This window comes from Oryctolagus cuniculus, chromosome 18 (assembly GCF_964237555.1).
Source record: "Oryctolagus cuniculus chromosome 18, mOryCun1.1, whole genome shotgun sequence".
Taxonomy (NCBI): domain Eukaryota; kingdom Metazoa; phylum Chordata; class Mammalia; order Lagomorpha; family Leporidae; genus Oryctolagus; species Oryctolagus cuniculus.
The window spans coordinates 11968347-11983021 of record NC_091449.1 but is presented as its reverse complement, the minus strand read 5'-3'; the positions used below and the strand labels follow the sequence as shown (position 1 = coordinate 11983021).

Below are 14675 nucleotides of genomic sequence, written 5' to 3'. Positions count from 1 at the left end.
AAGCCATCTCTCAGGGCTCTGTGTGAAAGGAACCTTGATTCTTTTTTTAATATTTATATTTATTTGAAAGGCAGAGTTACAGAGAGAGAGAGAGAGAGAGAGAGAGAGGTCTTCCATCCACTGGTTCCACTGCTTCACTCCCCAGTTGGCCGCAACCGCTGGAGCTGCACCAATCCGAAGCCAGGAGCCAGGAGCTTCTTCCAGGTCTCCCACACGGGTGCAGGGACTGAAGGACTTGGGCCATCCTCCACTGCTTTCCCAGGCCACAGCAGAGAGCTGCATCGGAAGTTGAGCTGCCGGGTCTCAAACCAGTGCCCAAACGGGATGGCGGCACTGCAAGCGGCGGTTTTGCCCGCCACGCTACAGCGCCGGCCCTGATTCTGTCATGAAGGCACTTCATATCCTATGCATCCATGTCTCCTACGGGGTTAAAGGCAATTCAGAGATGCTCAGGAGGCATCTTTTACAGTTGGACAAATAATAACAGCCTAGAGGAAAAATGAGTTTCCTGTATCTTAGCTATCAGGAACGTTTTGTGGGTGGGGGGCAGGTTTTTGTTGACTTATTTCAGAGACAGAAGACAGAGAAAAAGGCGGCTCCCATCCGCTGGTTCACTGCCCAGAGGCCTGCAGTAGCGGGGCTGGGCCAGGTCGAAGTCAGAGGAGAGAAACCCCGGCCAGGCCTCCCACAGCCACTTGAGACAGCCCCTGCCTCCCAGGGTCTGCTCAGCAGGAGGCTGGAGCTAGGGCTCAAACACAGGCTCCCGGATACAGGACACAGGCATTGCTTTTTCAGGTTTATTGTGAAGGAAAGGCGGGGAGGGGAAACAGAGAACCTCCATCCATCGGTCCACTCCCCAGATGGCTGCAATGGCCAGCAGTCTCAGCTAAAGTCAGAGCCAGGAACTCCATCTGGGTCTCCAGCATGTGTCAGGGGCCCAGGTACTTGGTCCACCTGCCACTGCTTTCCCACATTAGCAGGGAGCTGGGTCAGAAGTAGAGCAGTCAGGATCAGAACTGGCACCCCATTATCTGATCCAGCTCCCTAATGGTTCAGCGGAGGATGGCCCAAGTGCTTGGGTCCCTGCCACACGTACGGGAGACCAGGATGGAACTCCTGGCTCCTGGCTTCAGCTTGGCCCGGCCCCAGAAATGGCGGCCATCTGGGAAGTGAACCAGTGGTTTTTCTATCTCTGCCTTTCAAATAAATAAATACATCTTTAAAATATATATATTCAGCTTGCCTGGTTGCAACCTAATTGTCCTATTTACCATACAGTTCCAGATGACTTCAAAAATCTGCCCATGTTTGCTGGTCTTTTTTATTAAACATTTTTCTTTTCAGGACTCAAGTAAGCATAATCTGTTTATCACTAAGCACTTGTAAGATACTGAAGTGGGAAATTCACCGCAGGACTCCAAATATTCTGGAACATTCTCTCTACTATTGGCTTGCCTTACATTGCCCAAGGAAAGGTCAGAGACGCCTCACTCCCTCTGGCGTATCACTCTCTAAAAGCATGGAGGCACTGTGGAGAAGGCAGGCACTTACCAGAAACCAGGCTGCGGAGGCACGTCCTGCTCATCCGCTCACTGTCCTGTTTCGAACACAGCAGCTTACTAAGCTTGAAGGGGCGTTGCCCTGAAAATGCGAGAAGATGCAAAAAAAAATCATCTGAAATGCAGTCCCAATCCCCTGACCGTCATACCTCTGAAAGTCAGGAGCAGTAAGGTCTGAAGACATACGAGGCAAACACTCAGGACCAGCCCAACGCAGCCACTTTCTAACAATGCAAGTCTGAATTTCAGAGTGCCCTCAAAGTTCACAATCCTGCCCCCTTATGGTGGTACAGGAGGTGGGTCTCTGGGAGGTCACTAGGTCTTGAATGGGACTCACGCCCTTAGGTGGCCATTTGAAAGACCAGTATGGAAGAACTCACCCCACCCCTAGCCCACATAAGATATAAAAAGGCCCAGCAGCCCCTGGGGTTTGGGTCTCCTGCCGCACATTCTGTCAATGTTGTAAGGCTGCCACAAAACACTGGAGTTAGCGGGAAGATTTACTGTTGGGTGGGGGAAGCCCGATGGGCCAGGGGTGGAGGGCAAGACAGTGAGAGAGGGCGGGTGTTTGGGAACAGGTTCTGTTAAACCTTTGCCGGGGGACGGGCAGGGAAGTAGGAGCAGCAAACCCCTTTAGGCTGGGGGTGAAGCTGACACCTGAGGTTGGCCATCTGGTCACCTGGCTTCTAGCAATGGCTAGAGCCTAAGATGGCGTCCGGGGCATGGGGTGCTGCACAGATAAGACTGTGCCATTTTACTATCAAATGTGCACATGGGGACTTGGTCACCTCTGAGGACTTATTTTCTCTGAATAAATTCGGTCTGGCTATAGATCTGTGCCCTGCCGCCTCTGTCTGCACCTCTTTCCCTTACATTCCGGTGCCCCATGTGAGGCGGCACCGATCTGTACTCTTCCCTGTAGAGGTTTCCCTCACTCACGGAGAGCAGGTTCCAGTTCTCCGGCATCACAGCCTGGCACAGCCTCCTCTGGGCAAAGTCCAGCAGCCCCAGCTCTGCCTCAGTGAGGACCACAGCCACGTCCTGGAAGGTCAGTGGCTCCTAAAATGAAAAGCATCAGCCTGAAATCCACTCCACAAAAGATAAATTGTATCATTAAGAAAACTAGACAGGCAAGCAAGGACCAGCGTTGTGGTGTAATGGGCCAGTTCTGGTCCCAGCCACTCCCCTTCCAATCCAGCTCCCTGCTAATGCACCCAGAAAGCAGCAGGAGATGGCCCAAGTGCTCGGGCCCCTGCACCCACGTGGGAGACAAAGATGGGGTTCCAGGCTCCCGGCTTTGGTCTGGCCCAGCACCGGCACTGGGGCTATTTGGGGAGTGATCCAGCAGATGGAAGAACTCTTTTTCTTTCTTTCCCTCTGTCATGCTGCCTTTCATATAAATAAAATAAAATAAAATAAAGATGAGGCCAGTGCTGTGGCACAGTGGGTAAATCCACCACCTGTGATGCCAGCATCCCAAATGAGTGCTGGTTGGGTCCTGGCTGCTTCACTTCTGATCCAGCTCCCTGCTCACGGCCTGGGGAAAGCAACAGAAGATGGCCCAAGTGTTTGGACCGCTGCCAGCCACATGGGAGATCTGCTTGAAGCTCTTGGCTCCCGGCTTCCGCCTGGCCCAGTGCTAGCCACTGCAGCCATTCTAAATGAGGCTGCACCAACTACTCTTTTTTTTTTTTTTTTTTTGACAGGCAGAGTGGACAGTGAGAGAGACAGAGAGAAAGGTCTTCCTTTGCCATTGGTTCACTCCAATGGCCGCCACGGCTGGCCCGCTGAGGCCGGCGCACCGCGCTGATCCGATGGCAGGAGCCAGGTGCTTATCCTGGTCTCCCATGGGGTGCAGGGCCCAAGCACTTGGGCCATCCTCCACTGCACTCCCTGGCCACAGCAGAGAGCTGGCCTGGAAGAGGGGCAACTGGGACAGAATCCGGTGCCCCGACCGGGACTAGAACCCGGTGTGCTGGCGCCGCAAGGTGGAGGATTAGCCTAGTGAGCCACGGCGCCGGCCCCCGACTACCCTTTGAACACTTGTTCTAAGAATAAATTCTTGGAGTAGGAAATACTGGACCAGGCATGCAGAGCATTTCCCCACACCCTGGCCAACAGGAAACCCTAGTCTTCCAGCTCTTTGTCCCTGTGCTAGAGAGAGAATCCCACTTAACCTTGTTTCAGTCTCCATTGCTTTGATCATAGAGGCTGATCATCTTTTCACGTGATTATCAACCACTGGGTTTTCTTTCTTTTTTTTTTTTTTGACAGGCAGAGTGGACAGTGAGAGAGATAGACAGAGAGAAAGGTCTTCCTTTGCCGTTGGTTCACCCTCCAATGGCTGCCGCGGCTGGCACACCACGCTGATCTGATGGCAGGAGCCAGGTATTTATCCTGGTCTCCCATGGGATGCAGGGCCCAAGCACTTGGGCCATCCTCCACTGCACTCCCGGGCCACAGCAGAGAGCTGGCCTGGAAGAGGGGCAACCGGGACAGAATCCGGCACCCCAACCGGGACTAGAACCCGGTGTGCCGGCGCCACAAGGCGGAGGATTAGCCTAGTGAGCCGCGGCGCCAGCCATCCACTGGGTTTTCTTGTTTCCCTTTCTAAACAAAAATGCTTAGGTCTTTATTTGTACTCCTTTGTTTAAAATAAGGATATTAAAAATGTGCTGCAGATGACACTTGGCCTCCAATGTGTTAACTCTGAACTGTTCATGCTGTACTTTGGACACGGAGAATATTACATCTATAAATGAGTAAGTGCATTGTCCCATGGAGTAGAACATCCCAGGGAGAGAAGGAGGGTCCCTCAGGTGGAGAGGCCCTGTCCCATGGCCGGGGCTCAGGGTCCCACTCGAGCTCCCACAGAATGGCATTATTGCCAGGCAGCGTGTGCAAGCGGAATGGCGGACAGAACACAGAACCCTCCTGACCTGACTTCAAATCCGCACTCACTCACTTCACCCTCTCTAAAAGCGGACCACACCCTCTGTGTCTCCGAGCTCTTGCGTGGATAAAGAGAAGAGAACTGTGCTGTCCTCACAGAACACACCGCCTTCTCCTCTCCCTTTCCCCGAGGAGGAGGACGTGTTTCCTCCCTGAAGCATGAGGCAGTACTTACGGGGAGACAAGAAAGCTTGATCCGCCTGAAACCCGGTCTTGTCCTGTCTTGGCAAGGGGCGGAGGCCTGAGAATGAGAGCTGGGAGAGGAGAACACAGCCATGACGAGGAGGTGGTGGTGCCGGCCTGGCTCGCTCAGACCCCCTGCCTGGACCGCGGGAAGCTATGCCCCTTTACCCACTGGTTTCTCCTCACCCACCCAGCTTTTTCTCTCTCCACACTCACCTTGGATTCTCCACCTCATTAACTTTTTTTTTTTTTTTGACAGGCAGAGTGGACAGTGAGTGAGAGAGAGAGAGAGAGAGAGAGAGAGAGAGAGAGAAAGGTCTTCCTTTGCCGTTGGTTCACCCTCCAGTGGCCACCGCGGCCGGCGAACCGCGCTGATCCGAAGGCAGGAGCCAGGTGCTTCTCCTGGTCTCCCATGGGGTGCAGGGCCCAAGCACTTGGGCCATCCTCCACTGCACTCCCGGGCCACAGCAGAGAGCTGGCCTGGAAGAGGGGCAACCGGGACAGAATCCGGTGCCCCGACCGGGACTAGAATCCGGTGTGCTGGCGCCGCAAGGCGGAGGATTAGCCTAGTAAGCCGCAGCGCCGGCCCTCATTAACTCTTACCTCTCTGGCATGCCTTGAGGTCAAAGTCCTCCTCGTCCCATCTAGCTCAGGAGCAGCTTCACTTTATTCTGATCACCCGACGCTCCAAGGCAGAAGATGCAGGCCTTCTTCATTTCCACAGCCTCCAGATTCGGGCAAACTCCAAGGGACACGGGAGGGCAGAGGCCCTGCGTCCACCTTCACTGTTCGCAGCCCGATCACTTGTGTGTTCCAAGGACCTCAAGTGCTCAAGTCCAAGGCCCTTCCTCCAAGCCCCAGAGCTCCAGTCTCCGCAAGTTTCACATCCTCTGAATGCCATCGCTCAGTGGTTTTGGGGGCACTTCCTGAGAAGCTGTGATGGACAGCCACTGCCCGAGAGCCATGAGTGAGGCAGAGGGCAGGGGAAGGCCCCAGAAGTGTCTGCAGAGGGCCTGGTGGCTGACGTCTCAGGGAGACACAGGGCCCTTCTCAGACCCAAGGGTTCCAATATGGCACATGGGCTTTCCAAGTGGCATCTCAACCACTGGGACAAATGCCTACTCCAAAATAAATGCTTTAAATAAAAATGAAACATGCAGGATTTTGCAGAAAGCTAATTACTAAAATATAATCTTCAGAATAATTAAAGGACCAAGTGTGTGCTTCTGTATCAACACTTATATATGAAGTATGAATTTAGCTGCTGTAATATAAACAGGGGCCAGTGCTGGGGCCTAGACAGTGAAGCCCCCACCTGCAGTGCTGGCATTCCATATGGGCATGGGTTTGAATCCCAGCTGCTCCACTTCCAATCCAGCACCCTGCTAATGAACCTGGGAAAGCAGCAGAAGATGAACCAAGTGCTTGGGCCCCTGCACCCAGGTGGGAGACCTGGAAGAAGCTCCCGACTCCTGACTTTGGCCTGGCCCAGTCCCAGCCATTACAGCCACCTAGGGAATGGGAATGAACCAGCAAATTCAAGATCGATAACTCTCTCTCCCTCTTCCTCCTCCTCTCTCCCCCAGCTTCTCTCTCTGTATTTCTGCCTTTCAAATAAATCTTTTAAAACATATAAAAATAAGAGTCTAAAATATAAATAGTCTGCAATACCACTCAACAACAACATGGCATAAAAATGTCTACAATACATATGGGTAACAAATCACAAGTACTCCTAATATTACCGTGGTTGGTTGACTACATTATAATTAAAGGAAATACTTAAAGTTTAGACCCTGTAAAAATATTCTTCCCATTCAAGTTCATGGACCTGCTGAATTATGACCCTGGACTCATTTCAAGAACTTATTTTCTAAATGAAACCTCTCCTGCCACCCCTTCACTAAATTATTCACTCCAGCATCCAGGAACAGTTGGTTTAAGTTGCTGGTTACCACCTTCCACAGCACCTCCCTTGCTAAGACCTCGGAACCAGCATGACAATTGAGCTGGCTTGTCTCATTTACTTCCTCCACCGGGCATGGGACTGGCACAGGGGGCGCTCATATGTCTGCTCTCCGTAAGTCAGGACTGCCTCAAGATTCAGTCCATGCAGTTCTTTTTCGTGGTCATTCAACCCCTGGGTGAACACATCTAGTCTCAGCTTCAAGGAGCATCTATACACTGATGACTCAATGCCAACTTGACACCTCCACTTGTACGTCTAAAAAGCATCTCAAACTTGGTAGCGCAACACCAAACTCCAGATTTACCTCCAGGGGAACTTCTCTTCTTTCAAATGAACAAGCTAAATACTTTGGAGTGATCCTTAGTTTTTCTCTTTCTCATGTACTATGTCCAATTCATCAACAAATACCTTCAACTTCAAAGAGAGCTCCTTCATTACAGAGCTGAGAGAAAGGCACACCCCACTGCGGCTGCCCAAAGCCACCTGTCTGCAAACCCGCATACATTCGCTGCAGCTTCCAGGAAGCCATGGGAAGCACGACACACTCCCAGACTTTGAGCTCAGAGCTGTGATTCTCATGTGCTGTATGACGTGGAAGTGTGGACATCAAGACCAGCATTGTGGTGCAGCGAACAGTGCCTGCAACACGGGCACCCTATCTGGGCAGCGGTTTGAGTCCCGGCTGCTCAACTTCCTGCTAATGCATCTGGCAAAGCTGAAGATGGCCCAAGTGCTTGGGCCCCTGCAGCCACGTGGGAGACCCGGAAGAAGCTCCTGGCTTTGGTCTGGCTCAGCCCTGGCCATTGTGGTCATTTGGAGAGTGAAACAGCAGATGGAAGATCTGTCTCTTCCTCTCTTTCAAAAAAATACAGAAGAGTGGACATCACCCAGTGTGTGCCCAAGACACTACAGCAACACAGCCAACGACATTACATCAAAACATCTTACAGCTTGTACAGGGCTTAATGCCTTTCAAAGGGATACACAGAGAACAGGAAAATCAACTTCTGCAGCTGCTTACAGAAATGACTTCGGGGACAGAAAATGCTGGAATTAGTATAGTGGAGGGTGGGTGGCTACCCCGAAAGAATTCAAGGTATCATGGATCCAAGACAGCCAGGCTGTCTCAAAGCTGGAGCCGCAGGCCTCAACCTGATAGCTCCAGGCCTGCAGGTGTGAGGTGCAGGGGCCCAAGCCCGCCCCCATCAACCTGGGATGCTTCAACCTCCAGAATCCGTAACTCAGCCAGGCCCAGAACGTTGAAATCCCCTGGCTCCAACTGCCACACGCCACCCTTCCCCACCAAGACCTAAAGATGACTCTGGTTCTTAAGGTCCTCCAATGCGCCTCACCATCTCCTAAGAAACCACCACTGAGTTGTGCTCGCCAGAAGCAGAAGTGTAGACCCAGGGGCTCAGACTACATTTCCCAAAGGCCTCTGTGGTGTGAGGTCTCCTTTGGGATCAGCCCAGAGTCCAGATGGAGGTGGGTGTGAGTCATGTTCCTGTGTTCAGCTTGGGGTCACCTGGTACACCTCCCCTCCCTTGAAAAAGAAGAAAATTGGAAATACACGTAGGAACTCTGACAACAGCCCTAACCCTAACCTCTGGCTAATGAGCGGTTTTGTGGGTATAGTGGGCTGAATCTTGAAGAAACCCCAGGGAAGGTGGAGAGTAACTGGGTGCCACAAACACTGAGAGGAGCCTGGGGGCGAAAACCATGAAGAATGAGTTACCAAGTGTTTTCTGTGTCTGCCTGGCTGATTCCCAAAGACACCAGGGGATGACTGGAGAGTAGCTGAGACACTGGAGAGAATCCGGGGGATGCAGGAGAGGAACCTGGGGAAGGCTGTGAGTCTCGAATATTCTGCATAGAGACAACCTTAAAGAACCCATTATAACAACAATGTGAACTAAAAATCAAGTCCCGCAAAGTTTCCAGGTATAAGATAATACACAAAAATAAATCATATTTATATACAGTAACACTGAACACTGAAATTAAGAAAGTTCTAATAAGATTCCTAAACACAAGGAAGTGATAAACATTTGAGGAGATGGAAATTCTAATTACCTTGATTTGACAGAGACCACTGCACAGTGTATACATGTATCAAATTATCATACTATATGCCATAAATATTTATAATTATTATGTTTAAATTAAAATTTTAAAAGAGAACAATCTGGTTTACAATAAAATAAAAAATAAAAAAATACTTAGAAATAAATTTGACCAAAAAAATGTACTGTGTATACTATGAAAACTATAAAATATTGGTGAAATTATACATGACATAAATAAATGGAAAGACATACCATGTTCATGAAAAAGAACACTTAATTTGCTAAGATGGTAATAATTCCCCAAGCAATCTACACATTCCGATCAAAATCCTACCTGGCAATTTTGCAGAAATTGACAAACTAATCCTAAAGTTCATATGGAAATCCAATGGACCTCAAATAACTGAAACAATCTTGCAAAACAAGAATGGAACTGGATGGCACAGACTTCCTGTATTTAAACAAATGAGAGGTCTTCAAAAGGCTCCTGGAAATGCAGCTATGAAGAAACTAAGCATGGATTTCCATTTTGCACCAAAATAAATATGGTTTAATTCCACTCTCCATGAATTTTTGAAGTACCCTAGCAGTCAAAGAAACAATAGACATGACCATGTGGTACCGAGATTAAAAGCCACAGATTAATGGGATAAACCTGAGAGTTCAAAATTAAGTCCTTACATTTATATTCAATTGATTTTCAGAGTGTGCTGAGACAATTAAATGGAAGAAGGGACTATCTTGTTAGCAAATCATACTGGGAGAACTGGATACCTTTATGTAAAAGAATAACATTGGATACCTCGCTCAAACCACACACCAAATTAATTCAAAATGAACTGTGAATCAATGTAAAACTTAAAAAGATAAAAATCTTAGAAGAAAATATGGGAATAAATCTTAATAACCTTGAGTTAAAGCCTCTTTAAGATATGACACCAAGAAACAAGAAACAAATTATATATTATCAAAACTTAGAATGTGTTTAAAACAATACCAACAAAAAAGTGACATGACAACTACAGGATGGGAGAAAATACTTGCAAATCATGTATCTGACATACAATTTGTATTTAGAATATATATATATAAAATTCTTACAATTCAATAATAAAGACAACCCAATTTTTAAATTATGCTATGAATTTGAATAAACATTTTCCAAAGTTAAATAAATGAACACCAAGCACATGAAATGATGTTCAGCGTCATTAGAATCAGGAACTACAAGTGAAAAATATTGATACCACTTCAAACTCACTAGAATGGATATAACAACGACAAAAAAAAAAGATAGTATTGCGGCTTGGCTAGGAAATGGAGAAGCTGCAACCTTCATACAGGCTGATGGAAACACCAGTTGCTGCAGTCCTTCTGTGAAACAGTCTGCAAATTCCTTAAAAAGGTAAATGCAGGGTTTCCATGTGACTTGCAATTCCACTCCCCAGTAAGTACCAGGAGAAAAATATGCGCCCACATGAAATCTTGGACATGAATACCCACAGCAGCCAAAAAGCAGAAGCAACCTAGTGTCTGCCAGTAGCTAAATGGGTAATAACAAGTGGCATATTCATAAAATGTGATGTCATTCTGCCAGAAAAACGAATGAAGCTGTGGTCCATACACCAATGAGGATAACTTGAAAACACTATGCTAAGTGAGAGAGGGTCAGTCCCAAAAATTCACAACTCAGAATTCCATTTATAAACTCCATTGGTAAGAACAGGCAATCTATAGAAATGGAGAGTAGATTCCTTGTGACCTAGGACTGAGGGTAGAGGTGGTAGTTAAAGATAGAGTAAGTAGCAACTGCTAATGCACACAGGGTTTCTTTTGGGGGTATAAAAAAACTCAAAAATTGACTGTGGCTATGGTTGCACAATGGTGGGAATACACTGAGCGCCACTGAATCGTGCCCTTCAAATGCATCGATTAATTGCATGGAGGGCATCAGCGATGAACTGCAGCTGCACTAAGTTGGGAGCAGAGAGTAGGAAAAAATTCTATACCAAGGCAGAAAGACAGAACCAGTGTGGATGGCAGAAATATAAAGAACAGGAAATGGCCTTATTTATAAGCCAGAGATCTTTCACTGGGTGCTCACACCAACAGTGTCACCACCAGGCAGGGCGGGTCATGCCTGCCCTGTCACTGCTGGTGTGGTCTGTAGGCATGAAGGCAGCCAGGTGCATCCTGGCATTGGCAGGCAGGGACATGACCCTGCCCCACTGAGGGGGACAACGGCCAGGGTGATGACACTGGCCATTGCAGGTGCTTCTTCTGCGAGCCACTGAGTGACAGTAGCAACTAGAAGGGCAGGCATGAGGGTGAGGATGAAAGCTAAGAGGGTCTCTTCTGCAGGCGAGTCTGTGACTCTGGTCACAGACATGAAGAGAGGAACAAGACACAGGGTCATGGGGCGCAGTAGCTTGGCCGCCCTGAGGTTGTCCCAGTGAGGCAGAAGATGAGGGTATGGCCACGAGGGCACATGCGGGAGCTGTTACTATGCAGGTGACAGGCAGAGGGGAACCATCAGGGGTGGTCTGAGAGTCATGGGGAGCTTCCCCGGGGTGATGGGCTGACTCCGGCACAAACCGACGGGTGGTGTGAGAGTAGCCGGGTGGTCTGGGAGAGTCCCGAGAGTCCCTGAGGACTCTGGGCAAGAGATCAGACATGGGAAAGGGGCTCAGTGAGGTGTAGCGGCACATAGGTGTTTCCTGTGTCAGGCGGCTAGTCTCCCCCGGCGATCTAGGGAAGGTGGAGTAGCTAGGTGACTCAGCAAAGTCCCCGTGGGCCAAGGGTGAGGAGACTGGTGACACAGGGGAGTGTGGAGACTCCTGTGAGTTACCAGGACTTTCAGGGGTATAGCAGGCTGACTCTTGAAACCTGGGGGAGGATGGAGAGTGACTGGGTGACATGGGACAGTTGTTGAATGTCACATAAAATGAGACAGAGGACTCGCTGGAGGCGCCCGGTGAAGACTGTGAGCTACTGGGTGTTCCCTGTGTCTGCTGGGCTGAGTCTCGCTGAGACCTGGGGGTGTCTGGAGAGTGACTAGGTGACACAGACGCATCCCCGAGGGCTGCGGGAGAGGAAGGAGACCCAGCGGTAACATATGAGACCTGTGAGTCACCACTAGCTGTTGCCTGGGTCTCTTGGTCAGGCTCCCGACTCGATCTGGGGGTGGCTGGGGAGCAGCTGAGAGACACAGGAGAATCCCTGGGGCCTGGGGGAGTGGAAATGAGGGGCACAGGAGAGGCCCGTGCTGGAGTTTGTGAGTCTCCACACGCTGCCCGAGTGTGTCTGGCTAACTTCCGCCGAAGTCTGGGGATGACTGAGCAGCAGCCGGGAGACAGAGGAGTGGTCCTGATGCTTCCGGATGGAGCAGGAGAAGACCTGGGGGAGGCACCTGGGGGGCCCTCTAAGTTACAAGGCCTTCCCTGTGTCTGCTGAGCAGACTCCCGCAGAGATCTGGGGGTGGCTGGAGAAGTGGGGGAGACGCCGCCAGTACACGAGGAGGGCCGGGAGTCACTCGGTGTAGACTGTGTCTGCTGGCCACCACTGGGGGTGGTCGGGGCATAGCGGCGTCTCAAGTGAGCGCGCCTTAAGGGTGGGGGAGAAGGGACGCGGGACGTGGGAGTGAAATACCGGAAGGTCCCCGAGTTCTCAGGTGTCCTCGGGGTCAGGTGAGCGGACTCCCCCAGATACTCAGGGGTGGCCGGGGCGTAGCGGGGCCTCACGGGAGCGCGCCTGAGGGGCGGGGGAGGGGAGATGCGGGATGGGGGGGTGAAACACGGGAAGGTCCGCGGGTTCTCAGGTGTCCTCGGAGTCAGGTGAGCGGACTCCCCCAGGTACCCAGGGGTAGCCGGGGCGTAGCGGGGCCTCACGGGAGCGCGCCTGAAGGGTGGGGGAGGGGAGACGCGTGACGGGGGTGTAAAATACTGGAAGGTCCCCGAGTTCTCAAGGGTCAGGTGAGCTGACTCCCCCAGATACTCAGGGGTGGCCGGGGCGTAGCGGGGCCTCACGGGAGCGCGCCTGGAGGGCGGGGGAGGGGAGACGCGGGATGGGGGGGTGAAACACGGGAAGGTCCCCGGGTTCTCAGGTGTCCTCGGGGTCAGGTGAGTGGACTCCCCCAGGTACCCAGGGGTGGCCGGGGCATAGCGGGGCCTCGCGGGAGCGCGCCTGAGGGGCGGGGGAGGGGAGACGCGGGATGGGGGGGTGAAACACGGGAAGGTCCCCGAGTTCTCAGGTGTCCTCGGGGTCAGGTGAGCTGACTCCCCCAGGTACCCAGGGGTGGCCGGGGCGTAGCGGGGTCTCGCGGGAGCGCGCCTGAAGGGCGGGGGAGGGGAGACGCGGGACGGGGGGGTGAAACACGGGAAGGTCCCCGAGTTCTCAGGTGTCCTCGGGGTCAGGTGAGTGGACTCCCCCAGGTACCCAGGGGTGGCCGGGGCGTAGCGGGGCCTCACGGGGGCGCGCCTGAAGGGCGGGGGAGGGGAGACGCGGGCCCCTGGTGGAGTTCGTGGGTATCGAGGTGTTGCCTGCACCTGCGGAAATCTGGGGACGGGTGGGGAGTAGCTGGGGGACAGGGGAGACGCCCTGCGGGGCGGGCGGGAGGGGAAGGCGCCCCGGGGTGTCCCCGGGGAGCCAGGGGGGCCCCGAGCCGGGCGGGCGGCCGGGGAGTAGCGGGCTGCGGCGGGGGCCGGCCCGAGCGGCGGGGGCGAGGGGCAGGGGCCCCGCGCAGGGGCGGCGGCCAGGCCGGGCGACGAGGGCAGGAGGAACACGTGGTAGACGGTGGACGCCGCCGCGGCCTCGGAGAAGAGCCCGAGCGAGCACACGTCGGCGCACCAGGGCTGGGCCGGGGGCCGGGAGCGGCCCTCGGCGGGGTCGGGGGGCAGCCCCGTCTCCTCCAGGGCGGCCACGAGGGGCGGCCCGGCGGCCCCCCAGGGACGAGGCTGCGTGTGGGTGGGAGGGGGCGCGCCCTGGCCACACGGCGGGAGCTGGCAGAGGCGGCAGACGGGCGGATCCCCTTACCCAGGCGAGCGTCCTCCCGGCGTCGGACTCGAGTCCAGGCCGGCGCACGCCGCCCGGCCCGACAGATGCCAACGCCGCGCTCCTGAGGCGCGCCCCGCCCCGGGCGCCGCCTTAAATACCCGCGGGGGCGGGCCTGAGCGCGGAAGGGGCGGGGCCTGCCGCCGCCGCGCCTGACGGACAGCTGCCCCTCGGGGGGGCGGGGCCTGCCGCCGCCGCGCCTGACGGACAGCTGCCCCTCGGGGGGGCGGGGCCTGCCGCCGCCGCGCCTGACGGACAACTGCCCCTCGGGGGGGGCGGGGCCTGCCGCCGCCACGCCTGACGGACAGCTGCCCCTCGGGGGGGCGGGGCCTGCCGCCGCCGCGCCTGACGGACAGCTGCCCCTCGGGGGGGCGGGGCCTGCCGCCGCCGCGCCTCACGGACAGCTGCTCGCTCCGAGGCGGGAAGTTAGGACTCTCCGTGGCCAAAGCCGTCCGGTGCTGTGCTCCTGAGGCCCGGCGGCCGGCAGCCCAGGGGCTCCGCAATCCGGGGTCCAAGCGTGGCTCCCCCTAATGCTCACGCCCCGCACGGTGGAGGCGGAGACAGGCCGCAGCCCGCGTCGGAGGCCGGGGGCGACGGGTCGTGCGTGGGCGCTCGTGAGCGGGTCGCCGTGAGGTCGGGTCATCTACTAAGACCTTACCTTGGAAATTACTTTTTAAATTCTGCTCGCGCGCGTGATGCTGATTAGACGGAGACTCGCGAGTGCTCGGGTGCATTCGGGGTCAGCCCTGGGCGCTGCCCTGGGTTGTTGCTGTCCAGGAGCCTGGAGCTTCTTCCGGGTCTCCCACGCAGGTGCAGGGCCCAAGGACTTGGCCATCTTCTACTGCTTTCCCAGGCCACAGCAGAGAGCTGGATCGGAAGTGGAGCAGCCGGGACTAG

General features: G+C 53.8%; 1 non-coding gene across 3 annotated transcripts; it reads right to left on the bottom strand.

Moving 5' to 3' along the window:
- Positions 1-42: 42 nt before the first annotated feature.
- On the bottom strand, positions 43-13844 carry LOC103345920 (uncharacterized). Of its 3 annotated transcripts, XR_007916512.2 has the most exons (6): positions 13761-13844; positions 5298-8544; positions 4687-4765; positions 2499-2618; positions 1552-1641; positions 43-420 (listed from the first exon to the last, which is right to left on the bottom strand). It is a non-coding gene; the product is annotated as an uncharacterized protein (transcript). The 3 variants fall into 3 exon arrangements; XR_011383922.1 differs by lacking the exon at positions 13761-13844 and having other exon boundaries at positions 5298-13336; XR_011383923.1 differs by lacking the exons at positions 5298-8544; positions 13761-13844 and adding an exon at positions 4911-5241 and having other exon boundaries at positions 47-420.
- Between the last annotated feature and the right edge of the window lie 831 nt (positions 13845-14675).